Below are 16,802 nucleotides of genomic sequence, written 5' to 3'. Positions count from 1 at the left end.
CAGTGATACTTTAAAATGACAGTACCTTGTCTTAAGTTTAAAGATGTCTGTTTTCTGAAAGAATGTCTTCAATACTGTTTTCAAAGGTTGTCTTAAGGAAATGCAGTTTGAAAAGTTAAAAAGGAATCATTGTTTTAATCGTGGAAAAGATGTGGTAGTAATTAAACAACAGTAGAATCATGTGTGAGTGCGGGGTGGTAAGTGGGGATTGACTAAGGGAGTTAGGTCATGGAGCGAGCTTAGGAGCGAGTTTTTTTTTTTGGCTGCCCTCCTTAGCTCTACTTCCTCCTCCTTCCTCCTCTTGCCGCCCATGTGCCTCCTCCCCTCCACTTGCTTCTCCTCCTTAGCCTCCTCCTCCAACATCCTCCCTCCCCTCCACCTTCTTCCTCCATCACCTCCTCTAGCCACCATCCTCTTCCTCCTTCCTTATCCATCTCTTCTACCTCATTCCTCCCTCTCTCTTTTCTCTCTCTCTCTCTCTCTCTCTCTCTCCCCCCCCCCTTCCTACCCCCTCTCTCTCTCTCTACCCCATCTCTCACTCTCTCTCTCTCTCTCCTCTTGTCCCCTCCCTCTCTCTCCATCTCTCTCTCTCTCTCTCTCTCTTCATCTCTCCATCTCTCTCTCTCTCTCTCTACCTCATTCCTCTCTCTCTCTCTCTCTCTCTCTCTCTCTCTCTCTCTCTCTCTCCTCTTGTCCCCCCCCCCCCCCCCCCCCCCCCCCTCTCTCTCTCTCTCTCTCTCTCTCTCTCTCTCTCCTCTTGTCCCCCCCCCCCCCCCCCCCCCCTCTCTCTCTCTCTCTCTCTCTCTCTCTCTCTCTCTCTCTCTCTCTCTCTCTCTCTCTCTCTCTCTCTCCTCTCCCCCCCCCCTCCTCAGACCTTCACTCTTTTCCTTTTTCACACTATTCCGCATACCGCCCCCCACATTGCAAAATGTTTTTTATATAATTGAACCAAAAAGAAAACAATTACTTTGACTTGGGTGCATGTTCACGCTATCGCATGCTAAATTCATTTAGGCTACAATATTCGCACTCTCTCTCTCTCTCTCTACCTCATTCCTCTCTCTCTCTCTCTCTCCCCCTCCTTTTCCACACTATTCCGCATACCGCCCCCCACATTGCAATATGTTTTTCTAACCCCTATACCCCCCCCTCTCTCTCTCAATCTATCCATCTGCTACTATCCTCTCTATTCTCCTCTACCCCACCAATCCCGACCCCTACCCCCACTTTGCCATGTGGTTTTTTATGCAATTTACCAAAAAAGAAAACAATTACTCTGACCTGGGTGCATGTTCATGCTATCGCATGCTAAAATCATTTAGGCTACAGTATTTGCATTCTCTCTCTCTCTCTCTCTACCCTCCTTTCCTCCAATGTATCTCTCTCTCTCTCTCTCTCTCTCTCTCTCTCTCTCTCTCTCTCTCTCTCTCTCTCTCTCTCTCTTCTGTACATATCTAAAACCAAATATATTAAAACAAAGACAGAGAGTGGATAGCTATAAGTGACCCAAATAACTGTATTTATTTGATGACGTTAACAGCTAAACAATGATGTGTCCATAATTATCTTGGTCCCTCATCACATGTACATATCTAAATCCAAATAGATTAAAATAGAGACAAAAAGAGGAGACTAAATAATAACCCAAATATTTTTATTTATTTAATGACATTGAGTTACAATATAATAGCTAAACATTGCCGTGTACACAATGTTCTTGGTTCCCTCATCACATTTTAGGATGTGCCATAACCGCATCTCCTCCAAGACCAAATGTCGCATCCATTGTGTGCTCAACTTCCCCACCATGCGCTGCAGAAACTACAATCAAATTTTGGTTAGGGACAATGCTCTTAGCAAAAACTACAGTAATACTAAAAGTTAACTAAGAAGCCATAGAAGACAGTATTTGAAACCAATCACCTATTAAATGAATCCTATGACACACATTGCGTACCCTATTTGAAAGGCGTGTTCTTGATATAATCTGTTGCTAACCCAGGATATGCATGAAGACCTTCTAGATATGGGAGTAAATTCATGAGGAGCACATTGTCGTTGCTCGCTCCATCGTAACTCCTTACTATGACAAGCGTATGTGGTGGGTTTTCAATTGCCTTCTCAGGATTGTCATCTACTAGAATGGTGTCCAGAGGGTCCTTGATGTATGAGGCTACCAATTGAGATCTAAAGTTCTTCACAAACACCAAATTTAATTTTGGATGCTTGCCTTTGCAGTGCCTCTCTTCACAATGTCCTTGATGCAGACAAAACTTGAAAAATGTCTCACCATACCCAGCCTCTTTGTATTTACTCTTAATTAAATTGATAATGGGGGTCAGATTTTGCTCTTGCATGGAGCTCCAAAGCCCTACGTCGAATAGCTCAAACACCACTCTCAACAATCGCAATATCCCTGGTCGCAATGACACACCAATTCGGCCTACATTTAGAATATTTACAGCGTGGGAAGGAGCACTTTCCCACCACCACCATTTCAACAGGACACCGTTAACATCGAACACTATGAGTTTCCTTTTCGCATGGCAAGAAGGAAGTGTGCCTGTGCCTTCACGACGATCAATTACCAAATGGATCTTACTTAGCATCATATTTGGAGGGATACATAATTCAGTCTTTCACACTAATCGAGGAAGAAAGACACTTACCATTACATAGATGTTCCAATTCTTCCATTGACTCTTGTTGATCTAGCAACAGTACATGTCGACCCATTCGTAGCCCCGGACGTGCCAGAAGACCGCAACCAGCATACATTTGTAATACTACATTACCCTCCTCTGTATAGAAAGAGAGTAGCTTCTCATGTAAAGTTGGACTTCTCTCCATGCCCCCTAAAGAGAAATCATCATTCTAAATGTATGAATGGAAATTTAGATAAGCAAATACAATGGAGGTGAACTTTTTGAAAACTCACGGCATACCTCGCCAAGGACAGCCATCCGTTTTGAGTTGCCAATGACTGGCGTCGTAGTAATCAAACATAACGTCCGAATCAGGCTTTCGATTCAATATATAGCCACCAATTTTGCGGAATACAATGATTTCCAAGCATCGCATTTGTGGGACTTAAGACTCATAATGAGGAAGGAATCTATCACACACTAATTTTCCAAAGAAAGCAAGTAGTTTTACCTACCGTAACACCACCATGGAGGCTAAATGGAGTAGCACACAGGACGATAGTTGAATGGTCAAGATAGTACCCATTTCGATTTGCTAGGCTCGATAATACCCATGCATGTTCTCGACGACATATCAACACTAGATTTCCCTTCTCATCAAGATACTCCCTGGCAATACCAAAAACCTTTTGGATATGATTTATTTCGAAATGGTTCCATTTGGGGATATTGGGTGATGTTATCCCGACGATGCTTGTGTTGGTTGGTAGATGACAAAATATTGCATCGCAGCCTACATTTGTTGTCCCACCTCGCACCCGAAAGCTTCGCGTAGCTACTATAGCAATTTTTGTGAGTAGGGCACCTACATCTCCTTTGCCCATCTCGTCAGCTGCTCCCATAGGATCAATAGCTAAAACCGTTGAATCTGATTTTAAAGAAATGAATATCCAGTTAGTAAGGTGAGACAATAATACCAGGAGTACCTCTGGTTGTTAGTATACCAGAGCTATATGCCATTGAATTCTGCGCTTCATCGTGAGGTGGAGTGTTGCATTGCACCATGACATCTAGATATAACAAGCAGGTAAGTGACTGTATTTTAAATACTTAAAGATATTGTCTCTTTGTTGCTACACACTTTCTCACCTCCAACAAGAAGAGCAGGCTCCCCGCGATGACCAGTCTCTGCTACATTAGACAATCCTGTTGAAACTTCGGTTATTGTGACGTTCGCATCATCTGCATCCACCCACTACAATAAATACATTGCTTACTGCACAACACATACCACAATCAATCATTCCATACTTACGAGGTAGACCGATAATTGTTGCCATTTCATTAGAGCGTATGGCATCGTGTAATCCTTCACTTTCAGTGGTTGCCTGGCGGTGTAAATGAGCAGGCTCTATATTAATTCCAATCTCTGTGCACTGTCGTTGTGCCTGCTCAGGTGCCTCGTCATGCGAAGGAAGAATATGAGGCTCTGAAATGCAATGAGATGCTGGTGGAGCTTGTTCAGGCTCTAGGAAATGACTATGAGCTTGGTTTTTTAGGCTTCTAGGTGTTAATAGGTTCTCTCCCATTGATTGTGTGTCTCCTTCTTGACGTGCTTTCGGACTTGATGTACTTACCTTGTTTAGAGGCATTGGAGTATCTCTGTCCATTACTTGACCTTTACCCTTCTTCGCGCTGCTCCCCTGTCAAGAGCATATAAATTACACGAGTACTATTAGTTCAACCTTTCCATTTAAGCAACAACAAGGATGTGCGAAAACTTGCCTGGGTAGTTTGTGGGGCTCTTGTAGGTTTGGCAGTTGGAGAAGGCGGCACATCACATTCGTCTTCATCATCCTCAAACTCCGAAGGACATTCACCGTCGCTACGCCTTGGTTCACGATCCTCCTCCACCTCTTCTTCATTATCTGTCTCCTCAATCACAACATCTTTTCCTTTTAGGGAACGTAGGTTCTTACCCTGGCAATTTCACGTGTTGCAGTTAAATCCTCACATGACTAGAAAATAGTTTAACTATGGTTTTGTATGCTTTTACCTCTTCTTGCTGTCTTTTAACTCTACCGGTCTCTGCCTCCTTGAACTGCTCCCGCTCGTTGGGGGGAAATGTGTCCTTCGCAAAGTCAATGAAAAGAGGACACTCAACATAAACTTTTTTGGGCCACAATGCTGCACGTTGTTCATCCGTATATATGCATGCAGTGTGCTTCACATTGACCCACTCTTTTGTAACTGAAACTTTATTTGTCCAATCCATGATCCGCACCCATCTGGTATACGTTTGCCAAAATATACTTATTGTCATCCACTCAATTTTTTTTAAGATTTAGAAACCAAGTAGGACAAGATTACATACCTGTAAAATGCCCGTTTGGTGGCCATGTTAGTACCCTCCTTCTGTTTCTGCTTATTACCTTTGAGTCCACCTTTCAATCTCTCGCACTCCACTTCAAACAATGTGCCACTGTACCTCGATTGCCACTCCCTTATAGTTGTCACTAGGGTGTCGTTTTCAGGGAGGCGGTACGATTTCTTCAGCAACGCATACTATCTCGTAGCCTCATTCACAAGTCGATTCCACCATGTCTCTCGACATAACCAAGTGCGAAATACGGACTGGTCATCTACATTATTAAACAACTACGTCATTGTTTACTATACTCTTTTTATTTGAAACATTTATCAAAAAATGACCTTACTTAGCGCTGATTTTATGCTTGGATATAATGTGGTTGGATCATCGCTAACCAAGGCCCTTAGCACATTGCTATGATGATCGACTGGTAGATCGACGCATGCAAGGCTGTATATTCGATCATCTGTCAACCACTTTGGTCTCCTACTCCAATCTATGTCCATAAGCAATCTACTAACAAATGTTAAAATTTTTTAAACAGCACGTGAATGTAAACTTAATTCCCTTTGAAAGAAACCCCTATTAATCTTACCTCCACCACTCCTCTCCTAAGTTAGGATCCGCAATTGCGGATGCCCGTTGCGTATTTTTTTGGGCTTTCTTGTCAGCCATATAGAATGCGTTACGGTAATGGGTAGTGAACTCCTCCGTTGAGAGCTCATTTCGCTTATTGCTCACAGATTGCAAAGCCTTTGTATACATTGCCTGAATCGTGACATTAGTTCATTCTTTGTTTGATCCACTACATTGTCATGGTGAGAATAACGTAAAGGACAATGAAACTTACCGGATATAGAAGTTGGGATAGCACGATAAGAGGGACCTTGTACCAGCGTCTTCACAACCCCCCACGCTTATTCATTTCAGCATCTAATTCTCGTTGCAACCATCCTGGAACATCTTCCTCCAAACCCTTAAGCAATGTATCCATGTTGGCTGTGCCCATTGCTCTTACCATACATAGCATATCTATGAAGGAAGTTTTTACGTAGCCTTTGTCATTAATGCTGTGACAACAAAACTTACACCGTTAAAAGACTAGGAAGCGATAACCATGCTATAGCTAAGCTTATCAAATTAACTAGGAAGCAAATTCATGCTATGGCTAAGCTTATCGATTCAACTAGGATGCGTTAATTATGTTATAGCTAAGCTTACCGATTCAAGCGTGCCACCACAGTGAGAACTTCTCCCTCATTCTCTTTAGTGACCTTAACCATGCAAGCTTCCACACAGCAATGGTACTTAGGCTCCTCTTTGTGAACTGCAGAGCAAAATTATCTTGCATAGTTTCACAAAATTCATCTCATCTTGATATTGAGTCAGAAACAAAAGTGTATAAAGTAATCTACCTGTATCAATTTGTGCAATCCATGCCCGAAGACGGTGATTCCCATCCCATGTGTACAACATTTTCCCTTTCAGGTCCCCCCACCCGGATTTATGCAAATGTTTCTCAAAGTCCTCATTAAGTTGCATCCAGATTGGATCCCAGGTTTTCCGAATTGCATGACTAACTTCTACTGAATCTAGATCTGGAGTCCTTATTGAAAGCATGAACCTGGCACGATGTGGAACATATCCATTTCTAGAGAACTCCAAATCTAGATTGTGCACACGATCTTGCACTGGTCGTACCGCTGGATGTGGTAACAAGCGGCACAAGGGCACTGGTGGCAGTGGTATTTTGCGAGTATCCTGTGTAACCGTACTTGAATAGCTTTTGATCTTGTAGTTTGAAACAGGAAATATTAGAGGAGCATACCATTTTAGAAATTACCAACCTGAAGGCGGTGCAAAGTGTTGTCGAGCAAATCCCATTTCAGCGTGGATTTCTCGGTAATAGTAAAAAGACCGCGATCTTCATCCCCCGCATCCTCTCTTTCATCATCTTCTTCACTTGAGTTGTTTGCAAGAGGGGCCTTGTCCTTTGATGGCGCTGGTACCTCGGATTGTGTAGTGCCCTTTGCATTGGCTTTCACTGGCTTTTGCACTACTTTCACTTTGGTGACTTCTTTCTTTGTGCTAGCACCTTCCTTTTTCAAAGGAATTCTACCCTTTTTCTTTGGGGGCTCCTAGCTAGGGTCCTCTTCTTTATGTGCTCGTGTGACCCGCTTGCTTTCAACGACTTCACTTGCTTGATCTGTGTAATGGAATTAGCCTATTCAATCTTGAGAATAGCGGAAATTAATGAGAATACTTTCGAGAAATAACTTTGTGAGCATAGCGGGTAGACATAATTGAAGATAGCAACATAATCATAGCAATTAGTTAACTTGGCATGAACAATACTTTTGCAAGAGAGAGAATTTAGAGAACATGACAACAGTTGAGGACCGGATTTATGTGGAGCCGGTCCCCCCTCCAATAGGCATTTGTATTATGATTTCTCCCATTAAGAGAGACTTGTTACAATACATTCTTTGTGTTCCTTGTGACCTAGGTGATGCAATGAAGATGGAAAGCTTCATGCATCACAATCATAGCATAACATGAACTGGAAAAAAGCTTTAATTGTCCCAAGCCTCAGTCCCAAGACCTCAAACACCTTCGAAGGTGGAGAGAGCTAGCAGGGAATGAGGGTAGGGAAGAGGAAGAAGAAACATTTCATAGGAGAAAGAACTAGTTCCTCACTTATCATACTCTTGTTGCTAGCATACATAATAGCATAGTAATGAAGAAGAAGGAGATGACAAGCTCAAGCATTGAAGCATGGCTCTTGGTTGGATTTGCACTCCATAGCCAAGAGTGTTGGTGTAGGCTCTCAACCTCTACTTGCTTGGAGAGGGAGCTCTTGCACTTTGCATAGCACACAATGAGAGTGATTGTGAGTGTGTGTGGGTGAGTATACCCCTCAAGCAAGCCCCTAGCTAGCTTGGGTCGACCCCCCCTTGTAGCTCATGCTTGAAGATCATTGGACCCCTCCAGGCCTAGCCAATCACAAGCAGGAGCCATTACAAGCAACATGGGTAGCCTTGGGACAAGTGTCCCCCTTTCCCCTTTGAGAGAGAGGACTTGATAAATGCAAAATCAATTAGATAATTCAAGTAATTTATCATTGGACCCCTTTGAAGCTTAGCCAATAGGCTTCAAGCAACACATGAAGGTAACATGGATAGGGGCCTGACATGTGTCCTTGCTGCCTCTTCAAGTTGGGGCTTCCCTTGTGTGTGTGAGTGGCTGTTCTCTCTCTAGCCCCTAGGAAAAGGGATCGCCCCCCCTCTTGTAGGAATGCTTTTGACTTTAGGTGATCAAGCACCTTACTCACCAAGCATGACAAAGCACTTGAACTAGGGGGTGTTCCCACAAGCATCTCAGGCAAGCTTCTCAAGGCACCTCAAGTACCTTAATCATGCAGCAAGTCAAGCACCTCAAGCATGGAGCCAGTCAAGCACCTCAAGCATCTTAATCAAGCACCTCAAGCATGACAGACACCTCAAGAACGACAAGCACCTCAAGCAGGACAAGCACCTCGAGCTTGGGCCGGGTTCCCACCTCAAGCTCAGCCCTAGCTTACTTAAGGTCAAAGGACTTTTACACACATTTATTGGAGGTCTTCAATGAAGCTAACCCTAAGGTCTTACGCTCCATTGGTTAGCCTTGCTCTTTGATAGACCATCTCCCTTTTGGGCCCCTTTACCATTGGCCCCGTGTTGAGATAGATCTATAAGCACATATCTATATCTTAACACTCGTTCCCGTTTATTCTCCCACATTAAGTGATCAATTTAATTTGAGAAGATCATTTGGGTTGGTTAGATATTAGATTTTATGACATTACCTCTCTCTTGAAATCATAGTCTTCCTCGACTATGAGGTAGAAGAGATAGAGTCTTTGTCATTAGTCAATCGTACTTAGCGGGTAAAGGATCCCCTTTTACCCTACGACATCTTTCCAAGATGGATGACTAATCCATTTGGTGCTTGGGAGACATAGCTGCCGCAAGCATGTCTGCTCTTTAGTCCATTTCATTCTCCCAAAGTAGAGTGACAAATTCTACTTGGTGTTTGAGAGACGTTGTCATCACAAGCATGATTCTAAGCATGCATACTAGTTCAATTTGTGCACAATTAAAAAGAGGACTAGTCATATAAGACAAAAACATGAGTCATTTAAAAGAAATTTGTACATTTGCTTACTCTAATGTAGCATTGTAAGCATTGACAAGGTTCATACTATCCTTAAGTTGTACTCCTTGCATCCATTTAGCATCTTGAAAAGGATAATTTTTGAACTTAATAAGATACCGTCGGATTATCTTACCATGTCGTAGTACCTTGTCTTCATGCCGAAGGACAGCTTCGGGTTGTAGCACCTCTTCTTGGTCTTCAGCTTCGGGAGGGTCTTCAATAATTGGTTCAATTGGTGGCTCTCCTTTGTAGGGCTTAAGTAAGCTTACATGAAAGGCATTGTGTATAAGCCAATGGTTGGGCAACTTGAGTTGATAAGCCGTCTCATTGATAGGCTTCAAGATTTGGAAAGGACCATAGTATCTTTTTGCTAGTTTAGCATAATACTTTTGATGGCCCGTAGGATTTTTGCCCGTCGTTTGCCTTAATCGAGCCTTAGGAAACTTGAGTAAGACCCAATCATTTTCTTTGAACATTAAGGCTCTTCTGTGCTTATCAGCAGCAGCTTTTTGCCTTTGTTGAGAGATGGCTATAGCCTCCCTAATCTTTTGAAAAGATTCTTGTAGGTCACTGCTATACGCATCGGCGGCGAAGATCTTCCCATGTACTTTCAGTAGCAAGGACTTTTAAGTCTTCCCTCCAATGATCTCGAAAGGTGAGCTTTCCCGCCGCTAGAAGTATATACAGTATTTATTTTAGTGTAGGCATACACTACTACTAGCGGTAAATACTTTTCCCATTGTGAGCGTTGATCTACTTCGGTAACATAAGTTTTTGAGTAGATCGAGTATCATAAGATTGGCTATCTCACTTTGGCCATCCGTTTGTGGGGTGATAGGCCAAAGAGAAATTCAATCTTGTTCCTAGATTTTCAAAGAGACCTTCCAGAAATTACTGGTCATTCTAGGATCTCTATCTGACACGATGGATGTGGGTAATCCATGGTGCTTGAAAATCTGAGATATGAAGAGAGTTGCCATTTGGTGTGCCTTAATAGTCTTTTTGACAGGAATGAAATTTGCTTGCTTGCTAAACCTGTCGACTATTGTCCATATTCCTGTATTCCCATGGATAGACTTGGGCAATCCAAAGATGAAATCCATGGATATACTCTCCCATGGTGAATTTGGAATAGGCAATGGCTGGAGTAATCCAGGTTGCTTCCCTCTATCATACTTGGTCTTTTGGCATACTACACATTTTGAAACATACTCTTGTATGTCCACTTTCATGGTAGGCCAATAGAAATACGTCTCTACTCCTCGGAGAGTAGGTTGAATACCTCTATGCCCTGCATATGGAGGAGCATGGGATTCATACATAACCTTCTCATGAAGGGAATGAGTAACACATAGCCTATTGCCGTGGAGAAGATAACCATCTTGCAAGGTGAATGGTTCCTCTTTCTTCCCCAAAGCAAGGGCTGACATTATGTCTCTAAAGTCAGGGTCAGTAGCATACTCATCTATCATAGAGGATAGATCATTGTGAGTAGCTATAGACACCGCATTAACTTTTGGTCGTCGTGAAAGTGCATCGGCAACTTGATTGTGCTTACTAGCTATGTGAGCAATATGGAAATTAAATTACGAAAGAAAATTTGCCCACCTCATTTGTTTGTCGGAAAGCTTGGTTTGCGTCATGAAATACTTGAGACTTTGGTGGTCGGTTCTTAGGATAAATGGAGTCCCCAATAGGTAGTGCTTCCATGTGTCTAGGGTGTAGAATAGCTAAAAGCTCTTTCTCATAAATGCCCAAGACTCGTTCATCACCATTGAGCCTTCGGCTCTCATATGCTATGGCATGCCCTTCTTGAAGCAAAACCGCTCCAAGGCAATCACCACAAGCATCACAGTGGACCTCAAATGGCTTTGAGAGATCCGGAAGCACGAGGACTGGTTGGGAAGTAAGCTTTTCTTTGAGTTTTTCAAAAGCATTTTGCTCCTTAGCAGTCCATACAAACTTAACGTTCTTCTTAGTTAAGTCGTGTAGTGGTCCTGCTACTTGAGAGAATTTTGCTATGAAGCGTCTATAGTATGCACACATACCAATAAAGCTTCTTAGCTCATGTAGATTTCTTGTGTTAGGCCATGATTTTATTACTTCTAACTTTGATGGATCCATTTGGATACCATCTTTAGAGATAATATGACCTAAGTATTGAATCTCTTGAAGGAAGAATTCGCTTTTCTTTTGGTTGAGATAAAGCTTGTTCTCCCTCAATGCTTGAAAAATCACTTGGAGATGGTGCTTATGTTCCTCCAAAGACTTGGAGTAGATGATGATATCATCAAAGAACACTCCAATGAATTTTCGATATGGTCTAAAATTTTTCTCCATTAAACGATTGAACGTAGCTGGTGCATTAGCCCCTTGTCGGCTAAGCACGTTGACTGAACATAAGCTAGCCCCTTATCGGCTTAGCACGCTCACTGATCTCTCGCTTGCCCCTTGATGAACACACTGGTCCTTGTCGGCTAAGGCGGCAATACACCCCAGGCTTGACTGCTGCCCAATTCACGCCATGCTTATGACTGAACATAAGCAACTTCTGAGGCCGCTTTAATGTACATAAGCTGCCCCATGCTTTTTACTGAAACGGCAGAGGCGGTGGTCAAGAAACGGAAGAGGCGGCAAACTACTTGAAGCGACAATCAGGACTGTATTTATTTATTTATCCATGGATCTTGAAGCGCCAATATCCTTACTCTACAGATTCCATGGCTCTTGTAGTTGTGGGCATGGTAACAATGGTGGGCTTGATCACGTCCATGTGTGCGCAGTTGCATAAGAGAGTGCAAAAGAATCTCTTGAAGCGCCAAGTGAAAAACAGGATCTTGAAGCTCTACTTACTTGATGATGAAAGAGATGAAAATGAGCTCGACTGAGATGGAAACAAACTGTTGCTCTTGCAGTCGTGGGCATGGTAGCAATGGTGGTCTTGATCACGCCACTAACAAGGCAAGGCTGCTAAAAAAATCGCTTACAGATTAGCCTCAATTGCGGGCTGCCTGCTGCCGCGCGAGGTGTACTTGAGCCCCTAGTCGTCGACCTCTTGTCCCCCTTGCCTGCTGCCTGCTGCCGTCTACTTCTTGTCCCCCTTGTCGGCTAAGGACGTATCTGGACAGCAGTCGGCTAAGGCCGTTTTTGGCTTCACAGCAGTCGGCTTTCATCGTTTCTGGCTTGCAGTCGGCTAAGGCCGCTAAGGCCGTTTCTGGCTCGCAGTCGTCTAAGGCCGCTAAGGCCGTTTTTGGCTTGCAGTCGGCTAAGGCCGCAGGGAGCTTGCATTCGGCTAAGGCCGCTTCTGGACAGCAGGCGCCACCCCTCTGCGCTTCGACAGAGGACCGCTTGGCGGGAAGAGAGAGAGAGAGAGAGAGAGAGAGAGAGAGAGAGAGAAGAGAGAGAGAGAGAGAAGAGAGAGAGAGAGAGAGAGAGAGAGAGAGAGAGAGAGAGAGAGGAGAGAGAGAGAGAGAGAGAGAGAGGAGAGAGAGAGAGAGAGAGAGAGAGCTTACCTTTTCGTGAGCAGTCGGCTAAGGCAGATTCTGGACAACAGTCGCCACGCCTTGGCGGTTCGAGAGAGAGAGAGAGAGAGAGAGAGAGAGAGAGAGAAGAGAGAGAGAGAGAGAGAGAGGAGAGAGAGAGAGAGAGAGAGGAGGAGAGAGAGAGAGAGAGAGAGAGAGAGCGCTAGCTGAAAGGTTCGTGAGCATGCGCAGGCTTTTTAAAAAAACACAGGGAGCAATAGCGATATCGCTATTGCTCCCTTTTATTTTTGACTTAAAACAGGCAAAAAAAAGGGAGCAATAGCGATATCGCTATTGCTCCGTTTTTTTAAACTTAAAAGTTGGCCAAAAAATTCAATGTAACCAGGCAAAAATCCCCAAAGTGCAAGATTACATCATCTTTATTCCGTGTTGACAGTTGAGATTGTTTTTTGCGATCATGTCTAAACTTAATGAAGCAATTCATCTTCAAAGCTTACGTAATCCACCCTAACCTCCACTTTTAGCTCGACTTAAAAAAGGTCAAAAAATTCATATTTTTGATTTTTAAAATGCCAGAAGATCATGTCCACAATTGACATCGGTTATTGCGATCATGTTTAAAATGCCAGGAATTTATCTTCAAAGCCTACGTAAGCTCTACTTTTAGCAAAACTCTATAAAGGCCAAAAATTTTCATTTTTGATTTTTAAAATGTCAAAAGTTCGAGTTTTAAAATGCCAGAAGATCATGTCCACAATTGACATCGGTTATTGCGATCATGTTTAAAATGCCAGGAATTTATCTTCAAAGCCTACGTAAGCTCTACTTTTAGCAAAACTCTATAAAGGCCAAAAATTTTCATTTTTGATTTTTAAAATGTCAAAAGTTCGAGTTTTTATACTCTTTTCCCTGTGGACAATTGAGTTCGGTTTTTGCTATAATGTCTAAAATTAATGAAGCATGTCATCTTCAAAGCCTACGTAATCCTACGTAAGCTCCACTTATAGATCGACTTAACGATGGCAAAAAAAAATTCATTATTTTTTACTTTTAAAAGTCCAGAAGTTCAAGATTTTGTACTCTTTACTCCCTTTTGACAATTTAGATGGGTTTTTGAGATCTTAGCTTGCAGTTAAATTACCTCACAAAAAGGAAATCATGTCTAAAAATAATGAAGCAATTCATATTCAAAGCCTACATAACAACTAAAATTCTAGATTTTATCATCTTGTAATTGATAGACATGTCGGCCTTCTTTATGAAAGCCTACAAGTTTTTATTATCATCTTGTATTGATAGACATTTGGCGCCCTTCTTATGAAAACCTAACAAGTTTTATCATCTTATAAATGATAGACATTCGGCCTTCTTAAAAACCTACAAGTTTTAAAACCATCTTTGACCATCTTTTAGGGACGTAGGTTCTTACCCATTGCAGCTCGACACTGAAAGCTCCATGTGTGCAACAGTACCACCACAGCCTTGGAGCAAATCACGGCAACCGCAGCGTCAATGAGCGTGCAATCCCTTCTAGAGTTTTGACATGTTTATTGGGAAGCTACAACCCAACAAGAGCCCAAAGATGAGGAAGGTTGCATAAGAAATACCGTACCTTCACTATGTGCATGTGTGTGTGTGAGGGAGAAAGAGATTAACAAGAAAGAAAAAAGTGTGTGTGTGTGTGTGTGTGTGTGTGAGAGAGAGAGAGATAGAGAGAGATAGAGAGAGAGAAGAGAGGGATGGCTCAATACAACTCACCATTTTTTTCCATCTTTCCTCCTCCACCTCTCTACTTACCTTCACTCACCATCTCTACTCCTCTACCTCTCTACTTACCATCACTGACCATCCCTCATTTCTACTCCAACCTCTCTCTCAGCTCTACTCCAACCTCACCCTCCCTTAGCTACCTATATAAACCTCTATCCACTCTACCTCAATTCTCTCCTCCAACCTCTCTCTCTCTCTCTTGACTATCTATAACATCCTCTATCTACTCTACCCCATTTCTCTATCATCTTTCCCTCCAGCTGTCCCACATACCTCTCTCTCAGCTGTACTTACATCCCGTGCTCTGGACACCTTCACCACTATCTCTTGCTCTTTCCTCTATCTCCCCTTCTCATCCTCTCCTCCTATCCCTCACTTTGCCAACACATTCCTCCCACCTCCATCTCTCTCTCTCTCTCTCTCTCTCTCTCTCTCTCTCTCTCTCTCTCTCTCTCTCTCTCTCTCTCTCTCTCTCTCTCTCTCTATGGAAAGCTCTCATTTCATCGTTCACGTGGGTGGTGTGGGGGTTGGCAAACCACACCACCTATCATCGGAAGGATCTTTGTTGGTTCTATCTGGAGCTAACATAAATGCACCAGGTGGTTATAATGTGTTTGCACTAGCAAAATCTGTTGAAGGTGAACCATCAACATTTCCTTTGCAGAATGCAGGAAAAGGTAATAGCTCTCCTCTTTATGTTTTGGATGCTAAAGTTTCCACAGAGTATGTTGCATTCTTGGATTCCCCTGTGAAAGCTACTACAACACTACAATCAGCCGAAATACTGTTGCTTTCTTCTGATGAAGAGAACAAAGAGTTTCACTTTGACCCCACCAACAAAACACCCAAAAATGTGGTGGTCGACCTAGACTCCCCACTACAAGAGGGATGTAAGAAGGACCGGGCACCGATCGGTGATTCCTTTAGCATAGTGGAGCTAGCGTTAAATCCCAATATGAGATCTCCGAAGCTGAAGACCTTGATTGCAACATCGGAATGGGAGTGGGTGGAAGAAATTCCATCAAGCTACAATGGAAACATGGTGTTTGAATTTCCACCTCAGCCTAATATCGAGATGTCAGCTATGGATGGAATGGAGCAATCAGTGGATGGACATGTGTGGACAAAACCAACAACCACAAACATCAAATTTCCAGCAACAATAAGGAAAAGCTATTGCGGAGGTGATTTCAAATGTGTGTTTGCAGAGTGCTCGCAAGTGTTATCCACAGGAAAACCCAATCGTTCATCTTGGACAGGTATTCATTATTCTTTTTTTTCATGTACAAGGGAAGAGTGTCAAAATCACAATTGTAGGCATGGAATAACAGGTAAACTAATTGAGGGACCAATGCTAAATGGTGACTTGCAAAAGTATGGAACCTTGAAGTGCTTCTATTGTCAACATGTGCCTGTTATTCGAAAAAGCTGCGACTGCCAGGTATACTACATAATGCCAACGGAAAAACGCTATTCTCGAGCCATGGTGCACCAAGGCTTCCATGACCATGATGTCAAACTAGGTTCATCCAAAAGTACCATTGCAAGGGTGAAGTCTTTGGTGGCTGAGGCCGTTGATTCGCTTGGAATCCAAGCTGGGCCGAGAAAAATCCAAATGGAGGTGGTTAAGCTTATTTCACAAACTGCCCTTCAACCTTCTTCAGGTGAATGCACTTCGCTTGGACAAGTAGAGTTGTCAGTTCTACTTCAAGAAATATTTCCTCTTGTTAAAAGCCAAAGGTATGGGAAATGCATTTTAATATACTTTATAAACTTAGAGTCTTATATATTTCTAAACTTTCATGATGTTCTACACAGAATTAAGAACTGGGTGCATAAATTTCGTGGGGAGTCGAGTGCTCGTGGAGAGGAGTCATTGATAATTGACTTAAAGAGACGCTTGACATTTGTGTTTATCCACGGAATGCTTTTTCTCGCTCAATCTAATAGAGAGGAGGATAGATGTTTTGTATTCAAGATGTCGACAACAGGTCCTGGCTCAGGCATAGATCTTGTTAATAGAATGCGAAGAAATGGAAATGGAGATCTAAAAAGAGCGTGGGTTTGCTTTGATCACATTAGATGGGTAGAAGGATGGACAACCATGGCAGCCCATGTTTACGATCCAAGGCAAGTTTTAATTTAATTCTTTTAATTTTATGTTCAATACATCCTACAATCTATTCTAGAACAAATTCTAGAATACTAAACACATATTGACACATACTTAAATGTTAATGTGGCTTTGTCTTGATGTTCAGTGTCCAAGAATTAATGACAATTGCCATATGTGAGATGAAAGAAGAGGACACTATAGCACATATGATATTTTGGCAACAA

General features: G+C 42.6%; 1 pseudogene; it reads right to left on the bottom strand.

Annotated features, from left to right (window-relative positions):
• Window positions 1-1,729: 1,729 nt before the first annotated feature.
• Window positions 1,730-14,502, bottom strand: LOC147441919 (uncharacterized; annotated as a pseudogene).
• Window positions 14,503-16,802: the final 2,300 nt, after the last annotated feature.

Source organism: Adiantum capillus-veneris, chromosome 14 (assembly GCF_014529385.1).
Source record: "Adiantum capillus-veneris isolate H3 chromosome 14, ASM1452938v2, whole genome shotgun sequence".
Lineage (NCBI taxonomy): Eukaryota > Viridiplantae > Streptophyta > Polypodiopsida > Polypodiales > Pteridaceae > Adiantum > Adiantum capillus-veneris.
The sequence above is the reverse complement of the archived record's forward strand: the minus strand, read 5'-3'. Positions and strand labels throughout refer to the sequence as shown.